Source organism: Herpailurus yagouaroundi, unplaced genomic scaffold (assembly GCF_014898765.1).
Source record: "Herpailurus yagouaroundi ecotype Mexico unplaced genomic scaffold, PumYag 250, whole genome shotgun sequence".
Lineage (NCBI taxonomy): Eukaryota > Metazoa > Chordata > Mammalia > Carnivora > Felidae > Herpailurus > Herpailurus yagouaroundi.
Window position 1 is genome coordinate 13,575,774 of NW_024412467.1, and position 18,867 is coordinate 13,594,640.

At 43.8% G+C, this 18,867-nt stretch overlaps 1 protein-coding gene across 7 annotated transcripts in view; it reads right to left on the bottom strand.

Moving 5' to 3' along the window:
* The window catches only part of PHACTR1 (phosphatase and actin regulator 1), a 567,250-nt gene that overhangs the window by 545,213 nt on the left and 3,170 nt on the right, over positions 1-18,867 (bottom strand). The gene's annotated exons all lie outside the window — the stretch shown is intronic.

Genomic DNA, 18,867 nt, shown 5'->3' on the forward strand with positions numbered 1-18,867 from the left:
TCCATAGATGATCTCGTGTTAACTCAAAATTTTGCTTCCTATGAAAACACAAGCTAGAATTTGAAAGAATAACTGGTAACTTCAAGCATCTGGTTTACGTAAATATTTCAAATGGCCTATAAATTTTAAGTACTAGTGTTAGGGAGAAAATACTATACTCAGAGCAAAAAGTTTTAATTTACAAAATAAATGTTTGCTTTATACAATCTCCCAGTCCTCAAAAGAATTATGAAAGGAAAACTAAAGGCCCAGTGGAACCATGTATTTAGAGACAGATGTAAAATAGTTAGTGATGTTATTTTAGGAATTACATAGGCATATAGAATATTTCGGATGGCTTTCTAAGATCTCTATAGCAAGTGTACCTGTAGAACTTATTCTTTACTGGTAATCTATGCTTGGATATTCTGTAGAGTTTCCAAATTCTAACATATTCTAAATTGAACTTATCTTTTTCTCCCCTCCATCTTGATTCTCTTCTTAGAGCCTCTCTCTGAGTGAACAGCTTCATCATCTACCCAATGGGTCTGTGTAACACATTGGGAGATCATTGGAAGTACCCCTCTCTGACTTTCTGTCTACTCCCCCTCCCATCACATAATCTGGGAAAGAACTTTCATAATTTCCAAGATCCCTCTCCCTTGCTGAAACTCTGTCAGTTTCCTTTTCACGTGGTCTTTACCTCTTGCTGGGATCTCTGCAGTAGCCTCTCTTTCTTTGCCTCTATTCTCACTCTCTCCAACCTGTCCTCCATATTTGTGGTCTTGATAAAAGCAGATCTCACAACAGATCTCCTCTGGGTTAGATTCTTTAGTTCATTCCATATCAGGTTTGGAATTCCTTAGTTAAGCATATAAAGTCTTCATGCCATGACTACTGCCTGTTATTCTAGTCTCTTCTCTTGCCATTCCCTATATTTCCAGTACATCTCTCATTCTTTAATGTGTACAGTTCTCTGAACACATCGTCCTTCTAATGTGTCCATGCCTTATCACAAGCCATTTCACACTGCCCAGAATGTTCTCTTTTCTCCTATTTAAATCTAACTCAAAGACAGATGAACTGTCATCTCACCTGGGGCACCAACGTGGAAACACATCTACCCTTTCTCCCCAGAGCACACGCATGTATCTCTGTGGGACGTGGATGGCGTCCTCTGTGCTTCCGAAACTCACAGTGTTTATATATATTCTTTTGGGCCTGAAATCATTAATGTATTTATCTGCCCCTATATTAGGAATTTGTCTATTTTGAGTTTGAATCCCTAGCACATGGTTAGCGGTCAACAAATAGTGAATTTAAATGAATATGAGCTTGGATTGTTATTCCACTTAATTCATTTACCTCTCTGGGCTCTATTTTCCTCATCTATAAAAGTAAAGAATTAGACTAGTGAATGGGTCTCAAATTCTAGACTTCATACTATTTACATCAAAGCATCCAGGAGCTGCAAAAGTAAAACAAAACAACCCCTTAAAAAGAGAAAAAAAAAACCCAGATTGCCACACCCAACTCCCCATAATTCTGATCGGCGCATCTGAGCACGGGTTGTAAAATGTATGTTTCTGTTATCTAACAAGACTTGGCTTACCTAGCAAGATCAACAGGCCTAGAAACTGTTCCAGCTTGAAAAATCCTTCCAGTGCCCTGTGTTTCCTACAGATTCCAAACTTCTTAAACCGGTATTCAAGGTCTCTTTCCTTGAACCCTGCTTTTTTCTCCAATCCCAAATATCACCTTCACCTTCTTGTACTTTTTGATCTAGTCATACGGAATCGTTTCTGGAAAGAGCTATACATACTAGCTTTTTCTTTAAGGAATGCCCACTATTGTGCTAATTCTACGATGAAATTCAGGCATCAACTCCTTCAGGAAAAATTCTCTGAATTCTTTCTTTTCCTCTTTCCGATCCTGTTTTTGCTTCTATTAGGATATTTTGTATTATATTATTTTATTATTTATTATATTATATTATATTATATTATATTATATTATATTATATTATATTATATTATATTATAATCTTTGAGCATCTTGAAGATACAGAACAGTTACTCAGCGAATGTTCTTGTCTTTCCTTATTGTGGCAATTTATCATTCCTTAAACAAATATTCATTGAGCATCTACTCTCCAAATTGAGAATCTACTCATCTAAATTGATTACTTTATGTCCTTTCATCCTCTTACTAATATCACAAGCATTGTTACTATTTCGCAAACGAGGAAACAAAGGCTTGTAGAGTTTCAGCTGTTTGTATAGCTCCTCACATGGTTATTTAATGTCCGGGTTAGAATTAGCAGCCGGTGTTTCTGATGTCATTTTCTTCACGTCACCATGCTTTCTTACTCACAATTTTGAACAGAAGAAAAGGATGGAAAGACATATGATTGAAAGCGCCTCACTCCTCGGTAAATGCTGACTCACGCCACTCACCACCTGAAAGTCACAACCTGATAAACTGGAGTTTGCCACAAATTCAGAGGGAATCGGTACAGCGTAGCTAATGTTTTGAGAGAGTCAGGAGGACAAAATTTCCTCGCAGGCCAACCGTAAAGAAAATTCTTTGGGGATTTTGAGCAACTTGATTAAAAAAAAAAAAAATCGAAGTTTTGTTGCCTCACATTTTCAAAGGGCTTAGAAATTTGAATGAGGCATAAGATGATGGCGGAGAAGACCTGAGATTAGACAGGGCGGGAGGTCTCTCCTGGAGAACCAGAGACCCTGCCATTTTCCATGGAGCGTTGACAAAACTAAAGCATAATTAACACAGGCGCCAGCACTTACGAAATGCACATTAGGCGCTTGATACTTTGCTTAGTGTTTTACGTTTATTTGCTCAGTGTTTCCAAACGTTAGTCACTTCTGTGTCACTTTTATGGATTTTTGTTCCATTAGAGTGTCACCTAACTACTATTTACTTAGTGCTTTTCCTTAAATGAACTTCAGGTAGCCTACCTTTCCCCCCTTGGTCTAAGCAGTAGTCCCTAAAGTCTAATTATATAGTTTAATTTCTTAATGGAATCGGTTTCATTTACATTTTTTCTAACACATAATGAAAACAGATACATGATTATTATCAACGAGTTCGTCAGTGTAGCCTGCAAATCATATATTGGCCCATGGTTTGTGAAATGCGTTTTGTTTCATTTAATCCTGGAACTTTCTGGGTTAAGAACTCTAATTCTCATTTGCATTCAAAAGGGAAGATTAAACGACTTGCTTAAAGTCATTCCTACCTGTCATTTCTGCAGTCTAGCCCTAAAACATAACATTCTTCAGCCAGTCCTGGGGCACCTGGGTGGCTGCGTCGGTTGAGCCGCGGGCTTCAGCTCAGGCCACGGTCTCGCGGTTTGTGAGTTCAAGCCCCACATGCGGCTGTCAGGGCGGAGCCTGCTTCAGATCCTCTGTCCCTCTTTCTCTCTGCTCCTCCCCCCACTTGCCCTCTCTCAAAAACTAAATAAAACATTAAAAAAAAAAAAAGATTTCATCCCTAACCCCAATTTTGTATATGTCACAAATGCAACGTGGTAAAAATGCGAATGGGGATGAGAGTGACCAAAAGTTAAGCGTAAAAAATTAAAATACGGTTGGGCCTTGATTTCTCCCTGGCTCAACTTATACATGGATTTTTTTTTTTTAAACAACTGCAGTACAGTGCTGTTGTAAATGCATTTTCTCTTCCTTAGGACTTTCTTCACGTTTTCTTTTCTCTAGCTTACTTTATTGTAAGAATACAGCAGGTAACACGCGTCACATGTATTACAACCATATGTGTTATCGGTAAGGGTTCTGGTCAACAAAGGCTATTAGTAGTTTCGTTTCGGGGGCGTCAAAGTTATTTGCAGATTTCCAACGGTGGGGGTTGGGACCTATAACCCCTACTTTGTTCAAGGGTCAATTGCATTTCACTTCATCCCTTTATCCAGAAGCCTGCTTTCCTGCTCAGCCTTACGCCGACTCATCTCCCAAAACCAGTGTGCATGCGCCTAAAATATGCTTTCCAGGCTCTACATTTCTGTGTAGCACCTAGGTCCTATTTTATTTTGAAAAACCCAAGTCTTCTGTGGAACATTCCCCCCTTTGGAGGGAGAAATGCAAGGCGCGCCCACATGGTTTAAATTGGCACTCTGCTTTTATTGTAATCTGAAGGCACATTAACTTCAGGGTTTCATTTAAGGTAGCCTGGGGTGGATCTTGGTCTTTTCTCCACAGGAGGAAAAGAAAAACAAAAGCCCCTTGCCACAAAGTGGCAACAGGTGCACCAGGATTGCAAATGTAGCAACATAGCCCCATGAAACAGGGCATTTGGGAATAAAAGTTATATTCAGATGATAATCAATATTAATATGATCACCGTGAGCTCCACTCATCGTTCTGGAAACAGCTTGTGGAAAATAGGAATCTAGGAATTCGTCTTTTTTTTTTTTTTTTTTTTTCTCATCTTCCCACCTTACAACGGCGTTAGTGGCAACAAAGCTTGCAGAACCTGAGTACGTGGGCTATGAGCAGTTGATGGCACAAGGAGGTTTTCAACCCCTGAAACAGGTAACACCCAATTTGAAAAGTACATTTCACCTTGCCTTAGGGCAAACAGGCAGGATGGGAATGTGGCAGGCGCCAGACGTTGTTGCCTTTCTGGTCTTTTTCTAGAGTTAAAGGTAATTAAACAATAGAACTGCCCAACACTCAAAACAGGGATGGAAACCCAGCTTTTCAATTCTCTTTGTTACTGGGCAGCAGAATATTTCAGTGCTCAATAGAAATGCAAATGCTGAAAAGCTGAATTAACATAGTGGCAAAATGGCTGACCCATGGAGGACAAATATTTCAAAGTAGCCATTTCTCAGTTTCCTTTTTTTTTAATGTTTTTTTTTTTAATTTTTTTTTTCTTTCAACGTTTATTTATTTTTGGGACAGAGAGAGACAGAGCATGAATGGGGGAGGGGCAGAGAGAGAGGGAGTCACAGAATCGGAAACAGGCTCCAGGCTCCGAGCCGTCAGCCCAGAGCCCGACGCGGGGCTCGAACTCACGGACCGCGAGATCGTGACCTGGCTGAAGTCGGACACTCAACCGACTGCGCCACCCAGGCGCCCCTCTCAGTTTCCTTTTTTGAGATTGATCACTGTTTTGAATAAAAAAAAAAAAAAATCACTGATAATGTCTCCGCATTACAAATCCACGTGCCCTCCAGGGTATTTTCATGGAATGAGAACCTCCCAAAGTTTGGTATGCCTAAAAATTGCCAGGAGCTTGATAAAAATGAGTATTGCCAGAAGTTTTGATTTAACAGGTCTGGGGAAAGCATTTTAAACAATGACCTCACTGATGCTGTTGTGAACGGGCCCAGATCCCGCTTGGAGAATTGCGTTAGTGGCCAGACAAGCCTTGTGGGTTCTATGTTTTCTTGCTTTATAATGTCCTTCTCCTTGTCCTCTCTCCTATTTAAATCCTGTCTAGGGGGCGCCTGGGTGGCTCAGTCCGTTAAGCGGCTGACTTCGGCTCAGGTCATTAGCTCGCGGTCCGTGAGTTCGAGCTCCGAGTCAGGCTCTGGGCTGATGGCTCAGAGCCTGGAGCCTGCTTGGGATTCTGTGTCTCCCCCTCTCTCTGACCCTCCCCCGTTCATGGTTTGTCTCTCTCTGTCTCAAAAATAAATAAACGTTAAAAAAATTGAAAAAAAAATAGTAAATAAATAAATCCTGTCTAGCCTTCGAGTGGAAGTTCAAACCACTGAGACGGCCCTGACCTATTGCCGTCAGAGATGCTCTCTCTGACCTTCTGGGGCAGATGGAGGTGTCTCCAAACCTGGACCCAGCAACCTGCCAGCGGAAGCTTACTGAGTCGGCCTGCGTTCCCCAAGAATGTTCTTCTTAATCTGCGGACCCATATTGTATCACATGAATATTTTATATACTCTATAAAATATGCACAAAAGAGAGAGTTAACAGATGACTTAAAGGAGATAAATAAGACAAGTGATTTTTTGTTTGTTTGTTTGACTAAAAGTTTGGAATATCATACATTAGGGATGTATTACGATACAACATAAACTTTTCAGTGAAGCCATGGAACTCAATGTGCTTCAACATGTAACAACATCTTGACTGATCATTTTAGGATATTGTAATTCAGAGGGTTAGATCTCAGCTCAGTGTATTTTAGCACTGGGTTTAATAGCTGTTGTAAGCAAAAACCTATGTGACTTGATTTTTTTTTTTTTTTTTAATTTGAGAGAGAGAGAGAGAGCATGAGCAGGAAAGGGGCAGAGGGAGGAAGAGAGAGAGAGAATATTTTTTTTTTAATTTTTTTAATGTTTATTTATTTTTGAGAGAGAGGAAGGGACAGACCATGAGCAGGGGAGGGGCAGAGAGAGAGGGAGACACAGAATCCCAAGCAGGCTCCAGGCTCTGAGCTGTCAGCCCAGAGCCTGATGCGGGACTCGAACTCACGAACCGAGAGATCATGACCTGAGCCAAAGTCGGAAGCTCAGCCGACTGAGCCACCCAGGCACGAGAGAGAGAGAGAGAGAGAGAGAGAGAGAGAGAGAGAGAGAGAGAGAGAATCTTAAGCAGGCTCCATACTGACTGTGAAGTCACACACAGGGTTCCATCCTATGACCCTGGGGTCATGACCTGAGCCGAAGTCAAGAGTCAGTCCCTCGGGGGCGCCTGGGTGGCGCAGTCGGTTAGGCGTCCGACTTCAGCCAGGTCACGATCTCGCGGTCTGTGAGTTCGAGCCCCGCGTCGGGCTCTGGGCTGATGGCTCAGAGCCTGGAGCCTGTTTCTGATTCTGTGTCTCCCTCTCTCTCTGCCCCTCCCCCGTTCATGCTCTGTCTCTCTCTGTCCCAAAAATAAATAAACGTTGAAAAAAAAAAAATTAAAAAAAAAAAAAAAAAGAGTCAGTCCCTCAACTGACTGAGCCCCCAGCGCCCCAACTTCATAGAGTTTAAGGGAAGGATATCATTGAGGGTAGTTACTAACTTACAGTGTCAGTTTTGCAATCCCATCCACCTGTTTTCATAATGAGTTTTGCTGGAATTCAGGAAAATTATACCTTCCCAGACGCGAACTAATTCTCACCAGCTAAGCTGCGTTGTTGAAAATTGTATTTTTAAATAGGTAATTTCATACAGTACAATATTCACAAGTGAAAAAATGAAGCGTCTTCCTCCAGCCTGTTTCTAGTCACTGGTTCGACTCCCACAGAGGAAACAAATTCTATTCCTATATGAGCATAGAAAGCATGCATTTATTATTTTCTGACCTATTTTACACTCACTACCATACAGGATGAAGAAGGACATAGTTTTCCTACAGCATTCCCCCCCCCCCCCACATTCTTCAGCCTTGTTTGATCAGAATTCCAGTAGTAATCACTTGATATTATAATTATGCAAATTTGGTTCATGGGCCAAAGTGTCCTCAAAATTACTCCTACTTTCTTATGTAACTTTTTTTTAGGTTCCTAACTGCTAAGGATGCATTTACTTTTTTTTTAAGTTTATTTATTTTGAGAGAGAGAGAGAGAGAGAGAGAGTGGGGGACGGGGGAGAGAGAGAATGAGAGAGAAAATCCCAAGCAGGCTCCGTGCCTCAGCGCAGAGCCAGGTGCGGGCCTCGATTTCATGACCGTGAGATCATGACCTGAGCCCAAATCAAGAGTTGGATGCTTAACTGACTGAGCCACCCAAGTGCCTCGGGGTTGCATTGAATTTTGTGTTGGCCTCAGTAGTTACCAAAAATCTCATCTCAGGTGCTGGCCCTGCCCTCTGGGAGGCTGCATAGCTGACTGTCTCTTTCAGTTTCACCTTTTTTTGGCAACCCTGAAATTGTACCGCTCAAGGGCAATGGTTCTATTCTCAGATAAACATCATACCTATTCAGACGAACAGTCTTCAGTCTTCACAAGGCAAGTATATTTGTTATGGCAATGCTATTTTAGCAAATAAACCTTACACTGTGGTGCCTTAACACAGTAAGGTGTATTATTTTGTTCTCATTGGAGTCTGAGTTACTGGTTTGTAGACCCCCTTCCTGCCCGAAGTGAGCTGGTCATAGGCTCGCTCCCTCCCCATCCCCCAGGGCTTTGTAGTCATTTGTATCCTGCCAGCGAAAGGCAAACAAAAGCACCGAGAAGGTGTACCCACTTCTAAAATACCTTGGCTTGGAAGGGACACATTAATTCTGTTGTCATTCCATTGACAAGAACTGATTATAGGCACTACCAAAGGTATAAACGGGTCTGGGAAATATCATTCCTGTTTGGGCAGCAATATCTGGGAAGAACTCTATACCACGAAAGGGGCAGGGGGGTGGCACGATTTGATTGACATATAATTATCTACTGCAAAGTATTCAGACAGACTGTTAATATCTGAACAGTCCGTTTTATTTTATTTTTTTAAATTTCTTAACGTTTTTTTTTTTTTTGAGAGAGAGAGAGAGAGAGGAAGAGAGGCAGAAAGAGAGGGAAAGAGAGAATCCCAAGCAGGCTCCCTGCTGTCAGCAAAGGACCTGATGCGGGGCTCGAACTCATGAACTGTGAGATCGTGACCTGAGCTGATATCATGAACTGTGAGATCGTGACCTGAGCTGATATCATGAACTGTGAGATTGTGACCTGAGCTGATATCAAGAATCAGCCGCTTAACTGACTGAGCTGCCCAGGTGCCCCTTGAATATTCAATTTTAAATAAAGGCACACGTTTGGGATATAAATTGACATGAAAAATCTCACTAAAACGTAGGTTCCATGAAGGCAGGTTTTTGTCTGTTTTGTTGACTGCTGAGGCTCCAGTACTCAGAACAGTAGTGGGCACTCTATAGGTGCTCGATAAATATTTGTTGAATGACCAACTGAATGAATGTGTTTTGTGTGTTGAAATTCTATTAATCAGCCAAAACGTTAATGCAGATGTGTCACAAAAGTAAAGAGCTGCGAATAAATTGATTGCGAAAGCTATGAATTTTATGGGAAGAAATGGATATTGAGAACTTTCTGGTAGTTGAATAATGGAGAAATCAATGGATAACAGGGGTATTAGACTGGGTAACATCTAGAAGAATACCTTAAGAGCATAAAAACTTCTTAAGTAACACAGTGGCAGAATAATAGATTCAATTATTTCTAATGCCAATAGTTATGGAATCGGTATACCAACATTCACAAGTGTAAACAAAGAACTGTATTAGATTTTTGGATATTTAATGCCACTTAGATAATTAATTTTCACGAAAAAGTCCAGTTTGGGAACTCTTCAGTCTTTTGAGGGTAACTTAAAAACAGAATGGTAACTTTCCTAACTCCCGTTTCATGGAAACCACCAACTCCAAAGATATATAAATGACATCTGTGATAAGTCACTTTTGATCGGGGTAACATAAAGACTGTAAAGGGTATGGAGGAAAGGAGAAAGCACAAGAGAAAAAAGAAATAACTAAAATATCCAGGTCTCAGCGATCACATTTCAAAATGTCAGTTGTGATAAGAATACTTTCATAAAGACAATTCCTCCTCTACCCCGTATCATACGGAATATTCATTTAAGGTGGATCATAGGCTTAAATGCGAAAGCTAAAACTATAAGGCTTTGAACAAAACCAGCACAGAAAAATATCTTCATAACATGCAGGATGGCAAAGATTTGTTAAAGGGCTAACCATAAAAGAAAAAACTGAACTGGATTTCATCAAAATTAAAAATGTCTGCTTATTAAAATATACCACTAAGAAAGTAAAAAAAGAAAGAAGGCAGAGACCGGCAGAAGATATTCCTAATACGTATGCAGAGTTGACCCTTGAACAAGGCGCGTTCCGCTTATCTGTGAATTTTTTTTTTTAAATACAATACAGTAGTATAAATGTATTTTCTCTTCCTCATGGTTGTTTCAATAACATTTTCTTTTCTCCAGCTTACTTTGTTGTAAGAATACAGTAAATAATATGTATATAACACACAAAATATGTGTTAATCGACTGTTTGCCAATGGGAAAGCTTCCAGTCAACAGTACGCCCTTAATAGTTTAAGTTTTGGGGGAGTCAAAGGTCACAGGCTGGTTTTTGACTGCAGGGTGAGCAGGTGTCCCAGATTGTTCAAGGTCAATGGTGGCTATGTAGGGCCGAGTTCCCTTTCCATTTTTTGGCCAGATACTTTAATATTACCCTCGTTTTGCTTTTATAATTGAGAAAAGATACATAAATCTCCAACATAACCTCCCTGTTCAGTCCTAGCATTTCAGGAGTACTATTTAACATCAATATTCATTCTGTGGTTTTGCATGGGTGTGTGGGTCTAATTGTTTGCTGAAATATTCTTTCAAATATTGAAAAAATGGTATTAGCCATGAACGGATTTTAATTTTTTTTAGTGTTTACTTATTTTTGAGAGAGAGAGAGAGAGAGAGAGAGAGAGAGAGAGAGAGAGAGAGAACTCAAGTGGGGGAGGGGCAGAGAGAGAGATACGCACACACAGAATCCGAAGCAGGCTCCAGGCTCCAGGCTGTCAGCACAGAGCCCGATGGGGGGTCAAACTCCTGAACCGTGAGATCATGACCTGAGCTGAAGTCACGCTTCACAGACTGAGCCACCCAGGCGCCCCACCATGAACCGATTTTAATGTGCTAGGCACCCCATCCTTGCCTCTGCCAGCTCAGTCCCAGAGGCTGCTACTGAAAGTTTGCAGGAAAACAGATTTAGCTTGGGAAAATGGAAAGAATTCTTTCCCAAGCACCTGTGAGTTGTTTACGCCAATCGGGTCCTGGCTGATGTGGGCTGTGTGTGAGCCTGTGTGGAATCTATAATCTACCCTCTCATATACCTTACGCGAAAGTGGGAGTTGTTAATTGGGATGATCCCATTGTGTCTTCATATCATTTTTTTCCCCCTTTCTGTTTCTGATCCCCTCGCCGTTTCTCTCTTCCTCTTGTCCTCATATCTTACTGTACCTTGGAGCCCTGAATTACAATACACGGCAAAGCCACAAAGGCACAAGGGGGGCAAAGGCACAAGGAGCTTTGGAAGACCGTGTGCAGGTCGCTCGTTGGTACCCAGAACGTTACGTTGCGCACAGAGAATTGCCTTGACCCAATGGCACACTCCAGGCATGGAAGGTTACGTTTTATGGCCATCTCCCTATGGGTGAACTTGGCAGGCTGGCCATCTCCACGATATTTTTTCTTTTCGCTTGCCTTCACCCTCTCCTTCACACAGAATGTTCCTTGTGTTAAACACAGGTTTGGAGAGCCTGCGTGTGAGCAATTAGAGGTCTAAAATGGAGCGTGTGGGAGGTTAGGAGGGAAGGCTTGGTAGTTAGCTTGTCATCCGTGAGTGACGCTCAGGGTGCTGCTTCCCCGATAGAGGTTCAAAGGCGGCGGGGGGTGGGGTGGGGTGGGGTGGGGGAGGTTGGCGGGTAGAACAAGCCAAAAAGCAAGTGTTTATTGACGGTGAGGACTTGAGCGCCATTAAAGTAAGGCTAGAGACAACATACGTAAAGTGTATTCTGAAGCACTTCTCAGAGACAAGGTTCTGGAAATTATACCTATACTGCTTGTTTGGGACATACTGCTTGTGTTGGGGCTCTGAGGGACAAAGGGGCGAACGCCAGAATGGTGACCGGAAAAGGTTAGAGCTCAGATGGCAGTCATGCTTCTCGTGGGGATCAGGTTGCTTTTCAGTCACTGTTTCTACCTCCTTATGGAGCAAATTTGACCCGTCAGTGCCGATATGAGCTACATCAAAGACCATGACATGAAGGTCTCAGGGGGATAGACCGGGAGAAGGAAGAAAACCAGGTATTCACTCGGCAAGACTCCTAGAAACACCATGGTCAGGCTTTCAGTGAGTGGTTCTCAAAGTAGGTGTCTCCAGCGTGGGGCTTGGGGCATGGGTAGAAGGAGCAGCCACCTTCTGCTGAGTCTGGACAGAAGCAGGAGTGTGAACGGAAGCTGGTTTGAGGTTAGTCAACCAAAGAGCCTATGGACTGGACTAGGCAGTAAAGAAGGAAGGGGAAAGGTGTCTTAACTGAGATTTATAGCTCAGAGCTAGTTTCAGAGCGGCTTTTGAATTGATGTCAATGAAGTTCAGCAGAGTAAAGCTTGACTGGTCTCCTATCCCACAATTCTATGTTTTGGCGGAATAAAAACTCAACCATCACAGACTATTGAGTATTAAAGAGCTCTTCTAAGAACTGTACTCTTCAGGGGCCTTGTAAATCTGTTTCAAAGGTTAATTCTCCTCACTAGGACATCAAATCCCTCCTGCTGTGTTTTCTTTGGGCCTTTGTTTTTTTAAATTTCTTCTATTTTATGGGAGGTATAGCCAGGTTGATAACGCTTGCCTTTTCCTGCACCTGTATGTGTTTGAGAATTGTTTTTGACCTGCCCCTCCCTTTCGCCTTGAGCAGCCTCTATTTTCACCTGAAGATTTGAATGCTTTAAAGGTCCTAGCAGGTTCTGTTTTCCAAATCTTCAGTTGTCAAAAGTTCTTTCCCTGAACCCCGAGCATCTCCTTGTAATGGAGATTTAAGTATTTTCATGTCTGGAGCTCAGTAGAGACATTTACTAAGTCCAAATGCTCCTACTGTATACCAAGGATGATACTAGGCACCGAGAAAATGGTATTTAAGGAGATCACCACCATTTGGGTAGGCAAGAGACACCTGGGTGATAATAAAACAATAGCATCAATGACAAAGCAACAATAAAGAACGTACTGAACACTTTATAAGCACACCTCCGTTAATTCTCAAAAATACCTATGATTTTGGAGTTGGGGTTCTATCCATTTTGACGAGGACTCTCGGGCTTAGAGACGTGAAGCCACTCATGTGAGCTCATGCAGCTAGTACATGGTGAAAAGAGAATACAACATGACAAAGCTACGGTGTAGGCCTGAACGGAACGCTGTGAGAGAGAGTTCTGGAAACGTCAGGTAAGGCTTCACACAGGAGGTTACACTGGGGCTGGGTCCTGCATGGAGTACAGGAGAGGAAACTGCGGGAGCACATTTTGTGCCGATGACTGTCGCCAATGACTTGCAACTAATTGAGGGCTATCACAGGTCTTTGTCTCTTGGAGTAAGAAGTCAAGAAGACCCAGGGATTTAGAGTTTAGATTTAGAGTACATTCAACTCATGGCCAAAGACTGACAAGCCAGCTATTCTGATGATGTCACAGGGTGAGCAAAAGGTGGAGGAAACATTTGAGAGAGAAACGTTTAAACGAACTCCTCTCCATTTCCAAATGCGACTTGAAGAGACTCTTAGCTGTTAACTGTGGCGCTCATCAGTTGCCAAAGCCGGCATTTCCCTCGGTTGGACAAGACAGAGAAGATGCACTGGGACGAAATGAATATAGCACGTGGCTCCAATGCCAATGGTTGTTTAAAATGATAAAAGGGGGGGCGCCTGGGTGGCGCAGTCGGTTAAGCGTCCGACTTCAGCCAGGTCACGATCTCGCGGTCCGTGAGTTCGAGCCCCGCGTCAGGCTCTGGGCTGATGGCTCAGAGCCTGGAGCCTGTTTCCGATTCTGTGTCTCCCTCTCTCTCTGCCCCTCGCCCGTTCATGCTCTGTCTCTCTCTGTCCCAAAAATAAATAAACGTTGAAAAAAAAATTAAAAAAAAAAATAAAATGATAAAAGGGGGAAATTGTGAGCAGGAGTCATAAATTCGATTGCTTAGTGACTCTAGTCAATTGGCTGCCTTTTGATGTATTTCCCATTTTGAAGGAAATTTAATTGTCCAAGGATATTGATGCTCTTGGAGAAGAGAAATGTAGGGCAGCAGAGAGGGCATAGGTGTGTGTGGTAAGAGGCAGCCTGGTTCCAGTCTCCACTTTCTGCTGTGAGCTGTGTGATCTGGGCATGTGGTAGAACCACTCTGAGCTTTTACCATTTCCAGATGTGTGATTTGGTCACAAATGTCTCCTTTACTACCTGTGAGGTTGTTGGGGTCAGAAGTACTCGAATTCAAATCCTGGCCCTGCTGCTTTCTGAATGCGTCTTTTCTAATCTGTGAAATACGCACCATAATCCCTCTTTCCCAAAGTTTCTTTGAGAATTAATGGATACAATGAACATGCAGAGGGTACACCCATGTGTAGCCCAGTCCTGTTTTTCAAAAGTCCATTTGCACCTTTCCAATGGTTTGGATTTATTTAAGGGAAAGACCTAGATAGGAAAAATAGCTGCACGATGTGCTAAAACCTGTTTTACTATAAAACGGGAGGTCAGTGGTTCTTAGTCTTGTTTGCACATTTGACTCACCAGGGACAATTAAAATGATTCCCAAGTACAAGGCTAACCACGAAAAATTCTGATTTAATTGGTCTGCCAGGGGCTCCGGTCTTGAGTTCATAAGAGCTTACCAGGTGTTTCTAACATGCCCTGGATTCCATCATTTCTTCTCAGACTAACATAAATTACTGGGAAATCTTGTTACCATGCAGGCTCTGATTTTCTAGGGCCGGGGAGCCTGAGATTCTGTATTTCCAACCAGCCCCAAGCTGACGCTGGTGCTGTTAGTTCGGAACCACACTCTGAATAGCACGTGATTAAGGATCCAGAGCAGTGGCTTTCAACCTTCAGTATTCATCAGACCAGCCCGGTGGGTGGTTGTAAATGCAGCACTGGGACCCGGGACTTTCCCTCCCAAGTTCCATTTCACCTGGTTTTCGGAGGGACCAAAGAGAATTGCCCATGTGTGGTGTCCATTTCGACCTGAAAATCCCATGATGCTAATTTTGCGATCTTAGAACATGATCTCTCTCCCAATGCAGTCGTTCAGTAAGAAAAAATGGCAGAGTCTGAAGCTGAGTGTGTGAGTTGTCATTGTCAGCAACCCAGAAGATGGGTGAGCTCAAGTTGTGTGATGTCAGGACGTGGCGGATGTCTATGCCACGCGTGTCTTCAACCTCAAGAGTTCTCTTTTCAAGTTAATGGCAACCTTTGCAGAACTCTCTCTAGGTAAGCAGGTTTTACTGTTGACAAAACACTCACAGATGAATTGGGAGAAGATCCTTCACTGACGGATGATGAACAGGGTGACCCTAGTTTTTTTTCCTCTTTCTGCAGCACAACACGCTCTCAAGCAGACTCCCCAGAGAGGTGGGCTCATCTTCCCTAATTTGGAGCCAAACCAAGAAAAAATGAAGGGCCACAGAGCAACCTGCTTTATTCCACAGAGCAGAAGATGACTGACTTTTGAAAACCTCTGGGGCTTTCAAAAGAATCTGTCCCGTGATAGACTGCCTTGTTTTCCCCCTTCTTTTTCACCCTCTGGGATTTCTCTGACTTTTACCAGCTAAAAACATCTTCTACTTCGGGGTTGGCTTTTTGCCACTTTCCAAAAAGAATTGAAAACTAACTGCGATGGGGTCAGAAACATTATAATTCTGGTATCATGGCCTCAGATAACTGTTTTGCATGCAGTTAATAGAGAAGAGGGTGGTTTCTAAGAAGGTTGTGAATTTGTAAATAAAATCGATACGAGGATGGTAATGTGGAAAATAAAACTCAGATTTCCTTCCTTTCCTGTTTACAAGTATTTATACCTACACGAACACTTGACCAGTCTGTAGAAATACCAACATGACTTTGAGAGTGGACAACAAGGCAATCATCACACACAAGGGTAGTGGATCAAATCCTAGGTCACCCAACTTCCAGGTGCTCAGCTAAATACTGTGCTCCCGACTGGACTTTTTTTTTTTTTTTAATGTTTTATTTATTGTTGAAAGATAGAGGGTCAGTGGGGGAGGGGCAGAGAGAGAGGGGGACACAGAATCCAAAACAGGCTCCAGGTTCTGAGCTGTCAGCACAGAGCCCATCCCCGGGCTCCCACGAACAGCAAAATCCTGACCCGAGCCAAAATCGGACGCTCAACCTACTGAGCCACCCAAGTGCCCCCCCCCTCCCCAGTTGGAACTTCTTTGAGAAGAGGGCATCAAATCAGGGCTACTTGACCTATCATGCCCCTGTCCCCAGGCTGGGCTGGCCAGGTAGGGAGCTGCTGTGCTTTATAGCAGCATAAACCTTAGTTGCCTCAAATGCCTTTTGGAGAGCCAGCTCCCATACTGCCCCCTTTCCACTGGTGCTCAGAGCCTGGCCACTGGTGAGATGCTGGCCGTGGCCATCCATCCAAACACAAGCATCTGGTTCTGAAAGGGAGGGATGCAAACCGTGGTCCTCAGGCCTCTGCCCACTCACCCAGAGCCCTTTACCAGGCTGAGGGGCTGGTTGTCCAGGAAAGACTGGGGAAAGGAAAAGGGGTTCACCGGTCCTGGATGGAGGGGCTGTAGGGAAGGTGTGGGGAGGAGGGGGGGGGGTCTCACTTTTCATGTGAAATGGAGGGCTGGGCAGATAGGGACTACCAAGACGAACTTTCACTAGTTTTCTGTTTTGCCCTGAGTGGGGTTTTGATGTGACAAGAAAATAATCACTGTTTTAGAATTTATGGAAAATTTAATTTCCTGCCTTATTTCCTTCCCTTTCCTTCCTTCCCTCCCTCCTTTTTTCTTCTTCCTTCCTTCCTTCCTTCCTTCCTTTTTCTCTTTCTTTCTTTCTTTCTTTCTTTCTTTCTTTCTTTCTTTCCTCCCTTCCTCCCTCCCTCCCTTTCTTTCTTTCTTTCTTTTCCTTTTTTTTTTTTTTTTTTGCTAAAAATAGGAGGTAAAACTCCTATCAGGCCACATTCTTATTTGCCAGGCAATGGCTACCTTATGAAATCTCAAACAGAAGAAGGGAGAGCCTTTTGCCAGGGAGATTTATTTCATCGATTTGCTGACACATAGCATTTCTTATGTGGCAGACAGTAGTAAGACTCTTAGCAACTTAGGAATGGGGCGCTATTATTGTCTCCATCTTCTTTTCTTTTCTTTTTTTTTGCAGAGGAGAGAACTGAAGATCAAAGAGGGGAACTTGTCCCGCTTCACTGGGGCAGACTTAGGATTTGAACCTGGTTAGACAAGGTCCCGGGGTCTGTAACCATGCATCACCCTGCTTCTATTGGTGATGAAAGTGTTCCTGTTCCAGGGATGAAGGAAAGAAATTGGACCGGGCAGACTGGTTTTTCATTGCGGGCCCCCAGACCGACCGAGGTGCTGGTAATCATCATTGGAGCTCTTGCTTACGATGCAGACTCCTCGGCTTTGCACCTGCCCTTTGGCTCCAGGAAGGTTGAGGTTTTGAGAAGTCAGCCTAGGTGATGTCTCGGGACCCCTCAACCTCGCTACAAATCCGAGATTCTTTGCCTGGAACGTCCTTCCCATGACCTTAAAACGAAGGTGCTATCGGGAGCGCCAGAGGCTTATGCTACCACCTACCCTGCATTTTCTAGTCATCCCAGCTCTGCTGTCTAAACCGCAGTCACGGATGGTGACAATTCTGACCACTCCACCCCCAAATCCATCTGCTGACAACCACCAGGCGGCTCTGAGTCCTCTGAGCCTCCCACACCCTGCCTGCCTGCCTTCCGTGAAAGCCCGGAGCCCACGGGCTTCTTGAAAGCTTAAACCGTCCCTACTCAAGAGGCAAGGTGGGCATCTTGAACACCGATCGTGAAGGGCGCCCCCTTCTCTGCTCTGCCGAGCTATGCAGCTCATGTAGATGACCCCACCACGGAACATTACTGTCCCGCTCAGATCCGGACACGGGAATGTTTAAACACGGGACTGGTGACAGGCTTGAGCCTCGGCCCCCTTTCCTCCATTTACTTCCAGCGTCTTACTTGCAGACCCAGAAGAGGCTGGAGGTTCTGGCCAGACTCTCACTCTTCTCCTACTTCAGCATACATGTTCTCTTTAGGTGGCTGAAGGTAGCATTTGCTGACGCTTGCAACCAGGGGCACGAGGAGAATGAGCTATCCTATCACTTGGGCTAATTTATCAAGCACCCTGACCCGAGCAAATCAACCAGATGATTTCTAGCTCCTCTCCACTTGAGGAAGCCTGGATCGTGCCCAGGAAAACGGACGCAGAGAAGAAAGAGGCTTGCAAGCCCTCGAGGTTGCCATGGGAAATTGGCTTGGCCGTGAGATGAAACCAATGCAGAGGAGACCTCTGGGGAAAGCCAGATGCCATCAGAGCCCCGTGTGAAGTGCCCACCAGCACCTAACAGCAAGGGACGCCAGGACGGTCCACACGGCATTCCCTCTCAGGTCTGCCGTTTGGCTTCCAAGAATCTGACTACTTCTCTGTTCGAGAACACGTATGAACTCTGCCTTTCTCCTCAGTGCATCACTTCTGACATGCGGGGGAGGCCCATCCCATCATCAGATTGCCCTGACTGGATACTCTAAACGTTGCATGGAAAAAAAAAAGAAAACAGTGCTTTGAAAAAATCTCCTGCCCATCAGGATATTCCATAAAACACTCCGGCTTCTTTCTAACGTGCTGGCAAAACATTCTGAATGCACCGTGGAAGGGCAAGCACACTGGAGCCTAACCGACCTTCCTGAAATGTGTAATAAAAACGCACAGAGCAGCCCCACTTTAGAACAGGCGTGTTCCTCACTGCTCCCCGAGTGCACGGTTAATTCCTCGAGCAGTAGCTGAATTCATCTAAAATAGATAAGGCAGCTCTAGAGGCACAAAGCTTATCGCGGGGAGCCCCGAATCCAGCCGGAGTTCAGTCAGAAAGGTCAGTGTGTCCTAGACCTCCTTTAGCGTAGTGGCTGCAAACTTACCCTTTCCGGGGGGGGGGGGGCCCGCGGGGAAAGCATTCCTGACGCCTTTCAAACCCGTGCCTTGGGCGCAAGGAGGTGGGGAGGAATCATTTCCTAACAGAGCTTTCCAAGGGACGTTTGTACCGCAAGTTGAGTAGGATGGTTTCTTTCTTTCTTTCTTTCTTTCTTTCTTTCTTTCTTTCTTTCTTTCTTTCTT